Raw genomic sequence first — 15,675 nt, 5'->3', positions numbered from 1 at the left:
AGAAGATAGTTTCTTGCATTAACTGCTCTTTATATATATACATTAATCATGATTTGCCTTCAATAGAACTATCCATTCTCTACTTATCCTTCAACAAAGGCCCAATATTTGGCTCCCTGTATCTATACGTGAACCTTGGTCTGAGTCTGCATTTCTGTCAATTCTCTACCAACATATTAAAATTAGAACAAGGAGATTTATTGAGTAGGTCATTGCTGGAATGATAGGATTAATCACTATCACCACAGTAGGGATAGCAGCTGGATTTGCTTTGCACAATTAATTATGAATCATGAATTTATTTCTACTTGGCAAAAGGATTCATATTCTGTATGGAGTAGACAAGCAGAGTTAGATCAATGAACTTTTCGTAGGATTTAGGAACTTCAAGAAACTGCTACCTGCTGGTTAGATCAACTCATGGAAACACAATATAGGCTCACTTTATGATGTCACTGGAATTTTAAAAAGTTTTGCATTACTAACTATGAACACAACTCTTCTAAGGAACATTGGTCTCTTATAAAAGGGCACCTGCTAGATCTTAGAGGCAATTATTCTTTAGATATTGAAGCACTTATAAAAGACATCTTCCATGCCTTTTCCAAACCATTGCCTACGATCTTTGGTTCATCCTTTTTTTTTTTTTTTTTTTTTTTATTATTTGAGAGTGACAGACAAAGAGAGAAAGACAGATAGAGGGAGAGAGAGAATGGGCGCACCAGGGCTTCCAGCCTTTGCAGATGAACTCCAGACGCGTGCGCCCCCTTGTGCATCTGGCTAACGTGGGACCTGGGGAACCGAGCCTCGAACCGGGGTCCTTAGGCTTCACAGGCAAGCGCTTAATTGCTAAGCCATCTCTCCAGCCCGGTTCATCCTTTTTTGATACTCTGGTTGACACCACAGGTCCCTTAAATCCTATTAATTGGCTCTGAGATTTATGACATAATTTACCTATACTCATTTTGATTGCTTGTGTGTGTGTGTTATCCTTAAGATTCTGCTGTTTCTGATCCGTATTGGTACCACTGTTACTCCAATTGCCCTCGCAACCTCTGTTCTGTGACTAAAACTAAGAAGGGGAGATGTGAGGTAACTTGAGCACACCAGCCTGAAGGAGGAGAAGGTCCTCCAAGGATGATGGCAAAAGGCCAAGAATCCTGGGCAGTTGTTCTAAAGAAGCCGAATCTCCAACCTGGTTTTAGCTGACCTATTATCCTTTACCTCGTTTAGTCTTTATGCCCATTTTCCCCGACATGTATTCTTACTGAAGTCACCGGTCATGGTTGCCTTGTACTCAGAGCATAAACATGCTTTCTGTTTTAAACAGCTTACTTAGTAACTCATGTATAACTCTGATCACTCTATAAAAACTGTGTGGCTGCAGAATAAAGTTGTTAGTTGCATCGAACAGCTGTTCGTGTCTCATTACAGGGTTAGAGTCTTCCAGGTCTCCAGAGAAATATTTCTGACAAACATCTTAACATTCTTTAGCACCAGAGAGTTCATACTCCAGAATACTTGGACATCCAGAATTTTTTTTTTTTTTTTTTTTTTTTTTTTTTTTTTTTTTTTTTTTTTTAGTATTAGCCTTTTTGAGGCAACCACTTCCTTGAAGCTGAATCTCAAGAGTCAAACTTCCAGGGGACGAATGTTCTCCATGAGTTCAGGCATGGGTGAAGATTACAGGAACTGCTGCTGTATGATGAATGGACCAAGGGCCTTTACCAGAGTTATATTAGTACTAGTTTCTCCAATAGACTCCAGTTTTCTTCTCCCAACATGCTCTGTGTGCATTAGTCACACTGTCACTGCTAAGGAAAGGGAAATGACTCTGAATCTCCGAAGAAGTCTTGAGCAGAGTCATTGTTCTCTTTTCTGAGTGATAAAAATATATTCACCCCAGCTTTTGTTTTGTCTTGATTTTTTTTTCAAGGTAGGGTTTCACTGTAGCCCAAGCTGACCTAGAATTCACTTTGTAGTCCCAGGGTGGCCTTAAACTCTCAGTGATCCTCTTACTTTGGCCTCCCAAGTGCTGATATTAAAGGTGTATACCACCATGCCCGGCCTCCATCCCAGTTTTTTTTTTTTTTTTAAACCAGGAGGGCCCAGTCTTAAATCAGCTGGAGTTTTCCAGTGATTTCTTACATTTATTATGAAGATTGTTAGTCTTACATCAACAGTGGTTAATTTTTCCAACCTTCCATTCACCCAAGCCTCAACTTGCTCTGGCTTTGCATTAATAAATATTTTACTATTGAATCTACCTGCAGTCTTTGGAGATTGATTCAGTTTTCACTGGGATTAATAGCTTTTGTGGAGCTTTATCTCTGAGACATTTAGTTTCACCAGAATGGAAGCATGGAAGCCACAGATTAGGATCACAGAACCCCAAATGGTGTCCTAGATCTTGGGCAGCAACGAAAATTAGACCAAGGAATGAGAAATAACTATCTAGCCCTGTTTCCATGGAGACAAAGTGAGGCTCTTTCAAAGCTGTGAGTTCCTTCACACTGAGTCCAGTTTTGTCCTCTCCCAGAAAGGGCTCTTCATCACTGAACTGATTGGTGCTTTGTTTCTCTTTCTTCCTGCTAGCCCTAAGATATGGCAAGCCTGCAGCACCTCTAGCTAACTCATCTCTCATCCAGTTGACCTGCCCAAGCAGAGGCTAACACAGGGCACCAGCCAAATGCCCTTTCCTTGGTATAACTCCTCTTTTACACAAGCAACCTCCTTCCATGCAGCCATCTCAGCCTGACATGTATACCTTAGCCATAACAATGGCCAGGCTACCTCCACTGCATCTTGGCAGCACTCTTGTCCCTATGTGTCACCCTCAGGGACTTCAGTATTTGCCTGAGACCTTTAGCCATTTTGAGGATGTCCCTTATTCGGGAGTGGGTCTCACTTGTCAAGCATGCATGCTACTGAATACCACTTAAAGGAAGACGATCACCTTTGAGATTCCCTCCCCTGCATAGACACTACACCTCCTCATGGCCCAGCCTTAGCTGCAGTGTCACTACCCAAAACAAGACCCGTGCAACCACTATCGCTGCCAGAAGGCACACCACACACACGGAGATGCACTGGGAGGACAGCCACCTCAAGATTTCCCCACAGATGCTCCACCCTCAGGCTCAAGTTGCACACTCATAGTTTGGTCATCCAGTGACTCATCTTTGGTTATGCTGTGTCCTTGTTTGGGCACCAAGTATCACATGAACGCTTCCCCTGGGTAGACAACACTACTGTTCACCCCAGATAGGGTCCACAGGACAGACTAAAGCACAGTTGCACCAAAACAGGTTTTGGTGAAGCAATGCATTTATTGGAGTTAGGAGCAGTGAGAGGGGTTGCTTCCAGGAACTAACTAATGTTGGACTGAAGTCTACCTTGTCAAATATTAGCATTGCAATCTCTCCTTGTTTTCTAGGCCCATTTGATTGAAACACCATTTTCCAACCTTTCACCCTAACATAGTGCCCATCCTTTGCAGAAAGGTGAGTTTCTTGGAGGCAACAAACTGCAGGGTCCTGCTATTTAACCCAGTCTGCAAACCTATGTCTTTTGATTGGGGGCCTTGAGGCCATTAATATTAAGAGATATTATTGAAAGCTATGTATTTATTTTTGACATTTTTTATAGTTCTTCTGGTTTTACCTTTGCTGTCTTTTTTAAATTTATTATTATTATTTTATTATTGTTTTTTAAAAATTTTTATTTACTTATTTGAGAGTGACAGACAGAGAGAGAAAGAGACAGTGAGAGAGAGGAGAGTGGGCACACCAGGGCTTCCAGCCACTGCAAACAAACTCCAGACACATGTGCCCCCTTGTGCATCTGGCTGACATGGGTCCTGGGGAATTGAGCCTCGAACTGGGGTCCTTAGACTTCACAGGCAAGCGCTTAACCGCTAAGCCATCTTTCCAGCCCACCTTTGCTCTCTTGTATTAACTAGTATTTGAGTATTTTTTTTTTTCAGGTTCCTTATATGTGTGCTTTTCTTTCTCTTTAGCATGGAGGATTATTTCAAATATTTTCTGTGGAGCTGGTTTTGTCTTCAAATATTCCTTTAGCTTGCTTTTGTTGTGGAATGTCCTTATTTCTCCATCTATTTGAATGGATAGCTTTGCAGGATAAAGCAACCTTGGTTGACAGTTATTATCTTTCAGAACTTGGAATACATCACTCCAAGACCTTCTGGCTTTTAAAGTTTGTGTTGAGTAATCTGCTGTGATCCTGATGGGCTTGCCTTTGTAGGTAACTTGATTTTTCTCTCTAACTGCCTTGAATATATTTTCTTTGGTTTGTATGTTTGGTAGTTTAAGTATAATATGTTGAGGAGAGGTTCTTTCCAGGTTTTGTCTGTTTGGTGTTCTAAAGGATTCCTGAATGAATTTCAGAATGGGAGAAAATATTTGCTGTATATTCAACTGACAGAGGCCTAATCTCTAGAATCTACATAGAACTCAAAAACCTAAACAATAAAAAGTCAAACAACCCACTCACAAAATGGGACAAAGTACTGGACTGGCCATTCTCAGAGGAAGAAATACAAATGGCAAACACAGACTTAAATAATGTTCATCATCCCTAATCATCTGGGTAATGCAAATTAAAACAACAATGAGATTCTGCCTTACCCCAGTAAGGATAGCAAGCATCAAATGAAAATAAATGCTGGCAAGGATGTCTAGAAATAGGAACCCTCATCCACCATTGGTAGGAGTGTAAGATGGTACAACCACTTTGGAAAGCAATGTAGAGATGCCTAAAAAAAGCTGACTATCAAGTTACCAACAGACCCAGTTATACCCTTACTGGGCATGTACCTTTAAAACTCCATGTCTCAGTTCAGAGAAATTTTCTCAACCATGTTTATAGCTGTTCAATTTATAATAGCTAAGAGCTGGAATCAACCCAGATATCCATCAGTACATGAATAAATAACTAAGATAACTACATGGTGGAATTCTACATAGCAGTAAGGAAAAACAACACAATGAAATTTGAAGAAAAATGGTTGAACCTGGAACAGGTCATTCTCAGTGAACTCGCCCAATCAGAGAAAGGTAATTGCCACATAGTCTCACTTATTTACAGCTCCTAACCAGAATCTACCCAAGAAGTTGACATACTGGACAATAGGGAGGGTGAGGAGGGAAGGGAGAGTAAGGAAGGGGGTGGGGGGACACAAAACTGGACCCAAACTGCAATGGTCCCATACAACTCTACATCATGAGAAACAGACCAAATGGTTGAAACTTCACAAGGCACTTAGAGGGAACACCTGTATCACAAGGCTCTGGAGAGGGAATGATGAAACTGACCTTAATCTTCTCCTGTTTCTGTTTTTTTTTTTCCTCTCTCTCTCCCTCTTCTCTTTTATCTCTCCTTCTCTTTTATATCACTTATCTTTTTCTTCCTTCTCATCTTGGGCACTGACCTGTAAGTCCAAGTACTAGCAGGCTAACATCCACAATGAACTATTGATCAGAGAGACCTAGAAGATTTGCCCAAAGAAGACAGATTTCTGTCAGTGTGCTTGATGACCCACCAAAGGTTAGTGGTAAGACCCTACTGCTGAAGACACCATATGCTGTTGGCACATAACATGAAGAGACATGGTTGAAAGCTGGAAGAGAGTCAGTTCCAAGACAGTCAACACATCTAGTACCAGAAAGTGCTACATGTGGAACTGGAGGAAAATGACCAATATCTGTCCAAGCAACTCATGGTCTAACCTACTTAGCAGCAAACAACATTGACATGATGCTCAGACAAGTGCAACAGTGGTACATAGCCATAGTGGGAAACCAGTTGCTCTTTACTTGGCTAACTGGTCTGCTCAATGGAATGGAACACATAACTGAAGGTGGGAATCAAGTCTGAACCATATCCAAACATGAGCCCGCTCTCCATGATCAAGCTTCCACCAATCGTAGGTTACAAGTGGGCCTACAGCTATTAAAATCTCTCTAAAACATAATGGTTATCACATTTATCTGGTGCTAACTTTACTTTCCATCAGAGAATCTGCTTCTCTTTTTCAGACAGACACAGATCCTAAGGACAGAACCACCCTATAAAGGGCCCCAGCTGAAAGTAAGAATAATTGGGGAAACAAGCAAGAGTGCTTTTTTTCTTGGAGAACCTGGAACCAGCACAATGGTGAAGGAGATAGACACAGAGAACAATCAGCCCCTACCAGATAAGATATCCAGATACACAGAGGCTCCCAAGACCTCATCACTGAAGCAGACCTAAAATGAACCCAACCTGGCTCAGGGAAATTTGCAGATGAGGGGGCAAAAAGAATGTCAGAGCCCCACATTGGGTCATGATACATTTCCTCCTCAAAAACTGATGGCTAACCCCACAATACATGACCCATATACCCCAACAAGGAGGGTCCCTGTGGAAGGGGGGAGGACAAGGAGGATGCTAAGAATGGTACCAACTTGACTGTATTCACTGAGTACAAAATTAATTTAAAAAATGAACAAACAGAGCAAAAAATAACAACAAAGCCATGGTTTAGAGAATGTCAAAGAGGGAACTATCCACTGCTCTTTGACTAAATGAAGATACTATATCCATTAAAAAGCATAATAAAATCTGGGTGCTGTTGTGCATGCCTTTAATTACAGTACTCAGGAAGCAGAGGTAGGAGGATCACCCCTAGTTTGAGGCCACCCTAAGACTACATAGTGAATGCCAGGCCAGCCTAGGCTACAGTGAATCCCTGCTTTGAAAAAAAAAGAAAAGCCCCATAAGTGTATATGTTTATGCCTTTTGACTAATTCTGACCTCATGTTTGGTTAGAAAACCTTCTTTGTAAAGATGTAAAAGAAAGTGGGGAGCCGGGCGTGGTGGCGCATGCCTTTAATTCCAGCACTCGGGAGGCAGAGGTAGTAGGATTGCCGAGAGTTAGAGGCCACCCTGAGACTCCATAGTGAATTCCAGCCTGAGCAAGTGTGAGACCTTACCTCGAGAAACCAAAAAAAAAAAAAAAAAGAAAAGAAAAGAAAAGAAAAGAAAGTGGGGAGACCCAAGACTCATCAAAATGACAAGGAGAAAGCCCACTGCTTAGCCGTGGATAAGTCATTTCTATCACCCCTCCAGAGGGCATGATGGATGGAATATAACTGATGCTATTACTGCTAGCTAGAGAACCTTCTCTATGGAGATGATGGTAGATTCTAAGGGTTCTCAAAACCCATCAAAGCTGAAAATAAGAAGCTTTTCAGACCTCAAACAAACCCTCCAAGGCTCAGGAAACTTTGAGGAAGACATCTTGCTAAATGAAACGAAGAGAAGAATTTATATGTAGGTGTAAGGAAAGTATGAGAGAAAATCAAAAGATAACATCAGACTTGATTTCTACAGACAGACTTGTTTATTGAGAGGCACAGAGAGGGGCAGCAGCCTTCCCGTGGGATGAAGGCTGATGCACTGAGCCAGGATGGGATTCAAACTTCTATGGAGGATCCTAAGAAACAGACTGTACTAGGTGCAGTTGATAAGACAATTGTAGCTGTTTGTGTCCTTGTTCAGCATAGGCTTCTTCAACCTAGAATGTCTAAGAGAAGATACTTAGATGGTCCCTGGTCCCTCAATGTCATCTAGGCTAAGGGGAATACATCTATCAGGGAAGGTGTAAAACTTAATGAGGTCAAACACGTCAGTTGCTTCTTTATTGCCTGCTAGTTTTAGTGATAGTTATTTTTTTAATATTTTATTTCTATTTATTTATTTGAAAGAGAGAATGAGGGAGAGGGTGAAAGAGAGAGGGGGGGTAGAGAGGGCATGCCAGGGCCTCCAGCCACTGCAAATGAACTCCAAATGCAGGTGTCACCTTGTGCATCTGGCTTACATGGGTCCTGGGGAATGGCACTGAGGTCCTTTGGCTTTGCAGGCAAGTGCCTTAACTACTAAGTAATCTCTCAGGCAGGGATAGTTATTAGCTCTTTAGTTTCCTCAATTTTTTTTGTTTACTTTTATTTATTTATTTGAGAGTGACAGACAGAGAGAGAAAGAGGAAGATAGAGAGAGAATGGGCATGCCAGGGCCTCCAGACACTGCAAACAAACTCCAGACATGTGTGCCCCCTTGTGCATCTGGCTAACATGGGTCCTGGGGAATCGAGCCTCAAACCAGGGTCCTTAGGCTTCTTAGGCAAGCACTTAACCGCTAAGCCATCTCTCCATCCCTAGTTCCCACAATTGTTAAGGGAAGGCTATTAACTCTTTAGTAGGAATGGAAAAGATGTCACTTATGGTAAACAAGCTAGACTCATGACAAAGAATGAGAGGTGGTTAGTGGAAGGGTATGACTTACTAGAAATCATTTTTTTTAATTGTTTTTGTTTTTGAGGTAGGTTCTTGCCCTAGTCCAGGCTGACCTGGAATTCACTATGTAATCTCAGGGTGGCCTCAAATTCATGGTGATCTTCCTATCTCTGCTTCCTAAGTGCTGGGATTAAAGGTATGTGCCACCATGCCTGGCTAAGAAATAATTTTTATCACATGGTCAGCAATTACCAATACATTATGAAAAGGAAGAAGGTGAATTTATTCATTCTTTCATCAATAACCTGGCATATATATTAAAACAGAACCTGTGGGTGAATGTGATATATTGAAGAAGGGTTACCATTGAGAGAAGCAGTTTTACTACCTTGGCTGGTAAGAGAGAAAGAGAGGGCTGGAGAGATTGCGTAGTGATTAAGTCACTTTCCTGAAAAGCCTATTGACCTGGGTTTAATTCCCCAGTATCCATATAAATCCAGATGTACAAAGTGGCATATGAATCTGGGGTTTGTTTTCAATGGCTAGAGGCCCTGGCATGCCCATTCTCTCTCCCTTTCTCTCTCTCTCTGCTAGTAAGTGAGTAAACAATAGGCAATAGAAACAGAACTGTGACAAAAATGAGGAGAAGAGGAGAAGGAGAGATTCATAAAACAAACTGAAACCTATATTTTCAACCTGAGGAGATATCTTATCTTTAGTGGTGAGGTGGGTTTCTTGAAGACAGCAGATAGGGCATAGTTAAAAAAAAATTTTTTTGTTTAGTTTTATTTATTTATTTGAGAGCGAGAGAGAGAGAGAGAGAGAGAGAGAGAGAGAGAGAGAGAGAGAGAGGAGGAGGGGATGGGAGCACCAGGGCTTCCAGCCACTGCAAACAAACTCCAGATACGTGTGCTCCCCCTTGTGCATCTGGCTAACATGGGTTCTGGGGAATCGAGCCTCAAACCAAGGTCTTTAGGCTTCACAGGCAAGTGCTTCACCACTAAGTCATCTCTCCAGCCCAAGAGTCCAGTTTTTTGATCCATCCTGATAACCTGTGTGTTTTGATGGGTTTGTCAAGACCATTAATGTTTAAGGTTATTACTGTGAGGTTTGAATTAATCCCTGCCATGATGAGGTGTTTTGTGTGCTTTGGTGCTTTTGTGTGTTTTGTAGTATTTTGAATCTGGTCTGTTTTTGTTATTCTCATCTTGTTGGCTCTTGAGATTGGTTGTTTGACTATTATGTGTGGAGTTTTCCCTCAAGTATTCTCTGTAGGTTTGGTTTTGTGTTCACATAATCGTAGAGTTGCCTTTTTTAATGAAAGTTTTTCTTTTACCACCTATTATTAGGGAGACTTTTGCTGGGTAGAGTAGCTTGGGATGGATGCCATAGTTTTCCAGATTTTGAATTTTTCCATTCCAAGCTCTTCTGGCTTTCAGGGAACTCAAAGGAGAAATCTGATGTAATTCTGATGGGATTGCCTTTGTATATTGTGAATAAAGGAGATAAAGAAGGCCACCTCATACTTATTAAAGGAACAGTTCAATAAGAAGACATTACAACCATAAACTTATATATACTAAACACAAGGGCACCTAATTTTATAAAGCAAAATTTACTAGACAATGAGACAGATGTAAATCCCAGTACAATTATAGTAGGAAACTTTAACACTGAACTATTGTAAACAGAAAGATCCTTTAAGTAGAAAATCACCAGAGAAACAAAGGAGCTAAACAACACCATACATGAAATGGACTTAACAGGCACCTGTAGAACTTTCCATCCTAATTTGACCAAAGGTACATTCTTCACAGAATCTCATGGAGCCTTCTCCAAAATAGACCATATGTTAGGGCATAAAGCACATCTCCACAAATTCAGAAAAATTGACATAATTCCTTGCATTATATCCAACCACAATGCATTAAAACTAGAAATCAACAACAGTAACAACAGAAAACACATCAACTCCTGGAGGCTGAACAACTTACTACTAAACAATGATTGGACTGTTGAAGAAATCATAAATACATGAATTTATCAAATTGAATAACAATGAAAACACAATATAACAAAACTTATAGTAGACAATGGAGGCAGTTTTAAGAGGGAAGTTCATAGCATTAAATGCTTACATTACAATAACATAGATTTCAAATAAAAATTTTAAATATCATTTGAAGGTGCTGGAAAGTTAAGAACAGTCTAAACCTGAAAGTTCCAGTTGGAAAGAAAGTTTCAAGATGAAAGCTGAAATCAATGAGCTGGAGATAAAGAAAACAATTAAAAAGACTAATGAAATGAAGAGCTGGTTCTTCAAAATAAATAAATAGGATTGATAAACCACTGGCCAATTTTATCAAGAGAAGAAAGAGAAGGCTCAAATAAATAAAAATGAAAATGGAGACATAACAACTGATACCAATGAAATTGGAAGAAGCTTGAGGACATATTTCAAAAACCTGTATTCTGCAAAATTGGAAAACCTGGTGGAAATGGATAAAGTCCTTAGCTTGTATCACCTTCCAAAACTGCATCCAGAACAGAGAGACTTCCTAAACAAACCTGTTACTTCTAATGAAATTGAAAAAGTAATCAAAAACTCTCCCAACAAAAAAAGTCTTTTTGATGGATTCATTGCTGAGTCCTACCAGCCCTTCAACCAAGTACTAAAAGCACTTCTACCCCAATTATTTTGCACAATTGAAAAAGATGGAATGCTCCCAAACTCCTTTGATGAAGCCATCATTACTCTCATACCTAAACCAGACAGAGATCCAACAAAAATAGAAAATTATAGACTGATATCCCTAATGAAATTAGATGCAAAAATGCTGAATAAAATCTTTGCAAACCGAATTCAAAAACACTTCAAAAGCATCATCCACCTCATTCAAGTAGGTTTCATTCCAAGGATGCAGGCATGGTGCAACATACAGAAATTTATTGATATAATTCACCACAGAAATAAACATAAGCACAAGAATCACATGATTATTTCAATAGATGCAGAAAAAGGCCCTCAACAAAGTGCAACATCCCTTCATGGTCAATACACTGGAGAGACTTGGTATGGAGGGACCATATCTCAATATAATAAAGGCTACTTGTAAAGCACCTAAGGCCCAGATCACACTAAATGGGGAAAAACTTGAAGCATTCCCATTAAAGACTGGAACGAGATAGAAATGACCATTTTCACCATTGTTTTTCAACATAGTACTTGAAGTTTTAGCTCAAGCAATTAGGCAGGAGAAGCAAATTAAAGGGATACAAATCGGTAAGGAAGAATTCACACTAGCCCTATTTTGGAGATTACATGGTTTTATATTATAAGTGACCCAAAAGACTCTTCCAAAAACCTTCTAAAAGTGACAAATTCTTTAAGTAAAGTGGCAGGATACAAAATCAATACATACAAATCAGTATCTTTCCTATAAGCCAAAGATAAACATACAGAGAAAGAGAGAAATGATGCTATCCCATTTTCAATTGCCACCAAAATTAAATACCTTAGAATATAATTAAGAATGGAAATGAAAGACCTGTACAATGAAAACATACAAACATTGAGGAAAGAAACTGAGGCAGGTATAAGAAGGTGGAAAGATCCCTCATTCTCATGAATTAGAAGAATTAATATTGTGATAATGGTCATCCTACCAAAAACTATAACTTAGATTCTAGCAATTCCAATAAAAATCCCCACAACATTCTTCACAGAGATAGAAAAATTTATATGGAAGATATTCATATGAAAATATTAATATGGGGGCTGGAGAGATGGCTTAGCGGTTAAGCACTTGCCTGTGAAGCCTAAGGACCCCAGTTCAAGGCTCGATTCCCCAGGACCCACGTTAGACAGATGCACAAGGGCGCGCACGTGTCTGGAGTTCGTTTGCAGTGGCTAAAAGCCCTGGCACGCCCATTCTCTCTCTCTTCTCTTCTCTTCTCTTCTCTTCTCTTCTCTTCTCTTCTCTTCTCTTCTCTTCTCTTCTCTTCTCTCCTCTCCTCTCCTCTCCTCTCCTCTCCTCTCCTCTCCTCTCCTCTCCTCTCCTCTCCTCTCCTCTCCTCTCCTCTCCTCTCCTCTCCTCTCCTCTCCTCTCCTCTCCTCTCCTCTCCTCTCCTCTCCTCTCCTCTCCTCTCCTCTCCTCTCCTCTCCTCTCCTCTCCTCTCCTCTCCTCCCCTCCCCTCCCCTCCCCTCCCCTCCCCTCCCCTCCCCTCCCCTCCCCTCCCCTCCCCTCCCCTCCCCTCCCCTCCCCTCCCCTCCCCTCCCCTCCCCTCCCCTCCCCTCCCCTCCCCTCCCCTCCCCTCCCCTCCCCTCCCCTCCCCTCCCCTCCCCTCCCCTCCCCTCCCCTCCCCTCCCCTCCCCTCCCCTCCCCTCCCCTCCCCTCCCCTCCCCTCCCCTCCCCTCTTCTCTCTCTCTCTCTCTCTCTCTCTCTCTCTCTCTGCCTCTTTCTCTCTGTCGCTCTCAAATAAATAAATAAAAATAAAAATAAATCATATGGAAGGACAGAATGTCTTGGATACCCAAACATATCCTCCACAAAAGCAATAAGTCTGGATTACCATACATGATTTTAAGATATACTACAAAGCCATAGTAACTAAAACAACATGTTACTGGCACAAAATGTACAGATCAGTGGAATTCACCTTCATTAGAAAGTGAGATTATTATTTCAGTTCTTCTAGAGATCTGTGCTAGCTAGCCCTCTTCTGTTCATGAACGTTTAGAGCTTATCATTACCAGTGCTGTTTAGCACCACATACACACAATAAAATAAAGTAAAATAACAAAAGTAAAATGCATTTGAACAACTCTTACACAGATTCCCAGACTACTACTCAGAGCTTGGAACTCAGACACATAATATCACTACTGGGCAAGTATCTAAAGTGTGAAATCTTCAGAGTGAATACTGTGATTTCCATGTCTTTGTTCAGAGATTGTGAAAGATTCTGGAATGATAGTGGTGTAGAATGACATCAGGAAACATTAAATCAGGGAGGATTTGGCTTTGTATGTACTATATAGTTTCAAAGGGTCATTTCTCACTGAATTCAGAAATATTCATCTGGCTTCACAGGCCAGTGCTTTAACCGTTAAACCACCTCTCTATCTCCTTGTGTATATACTTCTGATAATTCTGCTAATGTCTCATCCCCTTTACAATATCCCAAGAACAGAATCAGACCATGTCAGACAACATTGTGCCATTTGGTGACCAGTTTTGACAGTAGATTTCAGAATTTTCATGGTAGAAACCAATTATACTTATGATCATCCTAATAGTAATTCTGGTTATCTTTGGTCCTGTGTACTCAACTTTTTTATCTTTGTCTCCTCTCATTTACAGTCAGCCCACACTCAGATGGTCCCCCAACAATCTAATCCTATCTACCTGGTTGCCCTTAATCGCCCTCTAAAGCCTGAAAGTTTATAAGAATGGGAACCCTAAAGATGATCTCTTGCCACTTTTAATATGGTTAGAAAGATTCCTTACCTCACAATATTAAACATCTCACACCTTGAGATGAATTTCAATCCTTAGTATGCCTTTATATGTGTTTCCGGTATAATTACATAGCCAAAAGTACAAACAGACACTCTGGTAATGCAGAAGCTGTCCACCAGGCCAGAGTGTTGTACCATGAGCCCTTAGACAGCCCTCCCTCCAGGGGGAACCCCGATTGCTGTGGCCCAACATTGCCCTCTTATCAGCAGGAAGCAGTTAAGAGTGGTCATCATCCCATTTCCCTAATAGTTGTTAAGGTGGCTTCTGAGAGGGAGGATTGAAACACTATAGGATGTAAGCAGTTTTCTTGGCTAGGCTGATATATGGGGAAAGAGGTCTTTGGGAGGTGGCTATATTTTAACCCAAAATGGTGAAGAGGGTTATCTCACTTCCTCCCCTTTCCCAGCCTGGGTGAATTTTTCCCACAGGCAGGTTGATTTGTTGAGCTGGATTGGCAAGATTTCTGGGTCCTGCATAGTACTGAGTGCATTATAGACCAACCAGAGTCTTCACATTCATTTAAGCTGACTGTTCATGGACTCTGGATGGGCAGGCTTCCCTTATTTGATAAAGGTCCACTTCTCCTTGGGACTGCAGATTTTCCAAATCTGGAATCCCCTTCCTCCCACAGGAGTCCATTCACTCTGCTTTTTTTTACTTCTTATTTGAAAAAATCTTTATTCTTTTGAACACTAAAAAAGGAGTTCATATTGAAGTAGACTTAAAGCTCACCCACCACAGGTCAGGAAATTTTGCACAAGAGGGGGTGGAAAGATTGTATGAGCCACAAGTTGAGACATCATGCCCAGAGACATTCCCTCCCCACCAAAAATAACTGACTACTGATCTCACAATGCATAAACCACAACTCCATGGGGGTATACCTACAACTCCACTGAGGAGTCTCCCCAATGGAATGGGACAGGGATGAGGGAAGAGAAGGTACCGACACATGATGTAGCCATACAAAACATCTTCTTAGTAATAATAACAGTAACATTAAAGGAAGAAATATATAGAAAAGTGATGGGGGAAAAGAAAAGAGAAAATGAAGTAGGAATGACAAGCAGAGAATATGGATTTTAGAAAAGAGAGAGCGCACAATAGAATAGGTGTAGAAACAGACAGAACAATCATAAAACCTAGCAGAGCAACATAAAAAAAAAAAAAAAAAACATCCAGGTGTGCTGATGCTCTCAGGAAGTTGAGGTAGGAGGATTGCTGTGAGCCGAGGACAGCCTCTGACTATAGAATGACTTACAGGTCATCCTGGGCTAACTTGAAACCACTCTGAAACAAAGCAATAGAATAGTTTTCTAAGAGCAAAGATTTAAAAAAATTTGAAGAAAGGGCTAGAGAGATGGCTTAGTGGTTAAGCGCTTGCCTGTGAAGCCTAAGGACCCCGGTTTGAGGCTTGATTCCCCAGGGCCCATGTTAGCCAGATGCACAAGGGGCCACATGCATCTGGAATTTGTTTGCAGTGGCTGGAGGCCCTAGTGCACTCTCTCTGTCTTTCTCTCTCTGTCTGTAGCTCTCAAATAAATAAATAAAAATAAACAACAAAAAAAAGAAGTAAAATAAAACTATTCTAGGAGTAGTTAATATATCTTCCTTGCTGATAGCTTTATAAAATGCCTATCCCCTCCCTGAATTGTCTTAGAGATTTAACTCTATTTGTGGGAGAGCCTCCTGCTTATGTCTCTGAATTGTCCAGTATGCAATGTCTCAGTGAATTCGAACAGACTGTCATCGGGGCTGGATTTCTGCATTGTCGATGTAGACATTAGCTCTCCCTGAGTTCCAGCCCTCACCATGGGGTGTACTTCAGAGTACTTCCCTCTCAGCCAGGTCCTGGTTTC

The 15,675-nt window shown here is 41.0% G+C and overlaps 1 protein-coding gene across 1 annotated transcript in view; it reads left to right on the top strand.

Moving 5' to 3' along the window:
* LOC123454559 (zinc finger protein interacting with ribonucleoprotein K-like) overlaps positions 1 to 15,675 on the top strand; it is a 45,358-nt gene that overhangs the window by 10,485 nt on the left and 19,198 nt on the right. The window lies entirely within an intron of this gene.

This window comes from Jaculus jaculus, chromosome 14 (genome assembly GCF_020740685.1).
Source record: "Jaculus jaculus isolate mJacJac1 chromosome 14, mJacJac1.mat.Y.cur, whole genome shotgun sequence".
In the NCBI taxonomy this organism is placed as follows: Eukaryota; Metazoa; Chordata; class Mammalia; order Rodentia; family Dipodidae; genus Jaculus; species Jaculus jaculus.
The sequence above is the reverse complement of the archived record's forward strand: the minus strand, read 5'-3'. Positions and strand labels throughout refer to the sequence as shown.